Source organism: Neltuma alba, unplaced genomic scaffold, assembly GCF_004799145.2.
Source record: "Neltuma alba isolate B1F8T4 unplaced genomic scaffold, ASM479914v2 tig00013370_pilon, whole genome shotgun sequence".
Taxonomy (NCBI): domain Eukaryota; kingdom Viridiplantae; phylum Streptophyta; class Magnoliopsida; order Fabales; family Fabaceae; genus Neltuma; species Neltuma alba.
Window position 1 is genome coordinate 29983 of NW_021637633.1, and position 2589 is coordinate 32571.

General features: G+C 42.7%; 1 pseudogene; it reads right to left on the reverse strand.

Annotated features, from left to right (window-relative positions):
- Positions 1-584: 584 nt before the first annotated feature.
- Positions 585-1911, reverse strand: LOC114736747 (uncharacterized; annotated as a pseudogene).
- Between the last annotated feature and the right edge of the window lie 678 nt (positions 1912-2589).

The following is a 2589-nucleotide window of genomic DNA, read 5'->3' on the forward strand; positions in this document are numbered from 1 at the left end:
ATCTCAACAAATAAAAGTATTATAAAAAAATAATTAATAAAGGAGGTAAAAGAAATCGAACCATGTAAGCCTATACTTAGAATAAAAAATCTCTGAAATGTCTACATTTAGTACTCGATTTCAAATAAGATTGATTCTACTAAAAAAATATCTGTGCCCAAAAAAAAAACTTTGAAATAGACTTTGATTACTAAAAAAAAAATTTTAAATTGACTTCAATATTTGGCTTTATTTAATAATTTAAGCACCTGTTTATATTTTATATTTATTTTAAATAAATAGAATGAATTAAATAATAAATATCAATAATATGAGACCTACTTCTACATTTTCATAAAGTTAACCTTTTTTTTTTGGCCATCATATAAAATAAACTTTATGCAGATAGGACTTGCTCGAGTTTCAATACTTCGTTCGAAACACCATACGTTCATACGATGAACTCGAAAATTTATCATATGCTCAGATTTTATTAGTTGTTTTTATTCTCTCTCTCTCTCTCTCTCTCTGTTTTTTTTTTTTATGTTGGGTGAAATTTTAGTCAGTCAACTTTGCTGAAGCAAGCTGGATGAACCCCATCATTTAGAGAACATAATAAAGGTAAACCTCAAAACGCTTTACACAGTTTTAAAGCAATTTAAAAAACAATCACAATTTACAACTTCTATGGACGAGTAAGTACGAGACTGAGTGACACAAGGCCTTGGATTATCCAACCTAGAAATTTTATTTTTTTTTGCCAGTGAATAATCCTTCATGTTGTCAGAGCGTTCCAAAGAAGTTGCATTATAAGGTCAGTCAATCCATCCAGCTTAGGCCACATGTCTCACCAAACCTTCCTTCGGCCCATAAGCCCAAGAACCTCCTCCCAGAACCCAATACTTCCGACACTTTCCAGCCCAACCACACTTGGGCTGCAAGCAGCCACAGTCCAATAGCCAGCCCTAATCTCATCCCTTAACTGTTCCTTCTCCCACCCACAATACCCATCGAAGAACCTCAAATCTCCAACCCCAACCACATTCCTCTTTACCATCTCAGCCGCACAACCCACACTCTCCCTCGTCCCATAGTACAGGCCCTTCATCACCTCCTCCAACACCCCACTCGCACTCTTCTCCAGGCCTTCCTCTTTGGGCCCAACAAAAATAGGCCCGCTTCCAGCGGCCCACCAAAAAACAAGGGCCTGTTTGAAAACGTGCCCTCCTCGTCCATCGCCGTCGATCTCGTCTCCTTGATCGACATTAAGGACGGTCTATTCAGTATGATCCCTGAGGGGCCTATGGGCCCGGTGGAGAGAAGCAGGACCACCGTCCGCTCAAATATGTGGACCCCATTCAGCTTCTCAGTGGCGATGAGCAGGCAGCCCTTTTCAGGCTCGTGGATGATGTGGGCCCATTTGTTCCCAAGGCTGATCGGTCGCGGATCGGGGACGGAAGAAGAGGAAGGCTCGTCCGGCGCCGTTCTCAGCTGTTCACCGCCACCACTTTGGCACGGAAGGATCGCCAATCCGCGTTTTGAGATGGCCGATCACCATCGCCATCGAAGGGCGAGGAGGATGAGAGATGGCAACCTGTGTTGTACAGATCAGATCAAACCAATCGAAAAATACATATGAGATATGATAATCCAGATAGGTTGGAAAAAGGAGTGAGAGAACTAACATGGAAGAGCGACTGTCCTGGAGTGGAACTGAAGAGATGGTCTTTTGGGGAAGGAGAGAGAAGGAGATTTGAGCATGTGAAGAGGCTGATCGGGGTTTTGGTGAAGGAATTGGAGACGAGGAAACAGGCTTCCATGGCTCCGAGTTTCCGGTTTGTAGGTGAGCAGTGCGTGGGTGTGAGAAGGATGAGATGAAAAGAAGGAATATATGAGTAGAGAATGGATTGAGAGCGAATATGAGCCACACATGAAATGGATGGAAGCATGGGAGAATGGATAGAGTTGGACACATGGAGCATGCGACAATATACGCGTCAGCTTTCATTTTGGATGGACTCAGCCCTTTTTCCATGACGTGTCAAGTTCCAGTCCACTTGTTGCTCCGCTTTCCTTCATTCAACACCGGGAGGCACCTCATTACGCGGCACTGTTACTCGCAGGTCTTAATCATGAAATGCTGAATTCGGGTTGGTGTGGAGAGTTTCAAGAATTCATGGTGGGAGAAGAGCAATCAAACCCAAAATCACTTTTTTAAAAGAAAGTGCTTTCAATGGCATGGCCAAAACTCTTCGTAAAATCACTTTAAAAAACTTAATCTAAACATTCAAAAATAAGTAATTTATATGCACAGCTTTCGTTTGATTTGATGTGGTCAAGTCAGTCTGGAATCAGTGAACTCCCTGGGACGACACCCACCACCAATCAGGTCGAAGAGCCCACGGATTCCAAGGGCGATGAGGGATCCCTGGGTTTCATGGGCTGCGGCTGGGGCTACGTGAGATCCATATTCTCATCTCCATTCCATCACGGACTTGGATTCTCTCCCCTATCTTTCTCATCCTCTTTCCCTCCACTACTCTTCTTTTCTCCTTACAACTATTGGATCAAAATTCCAGTGGTCCAGATTTAACATCTTATAAAAATAAT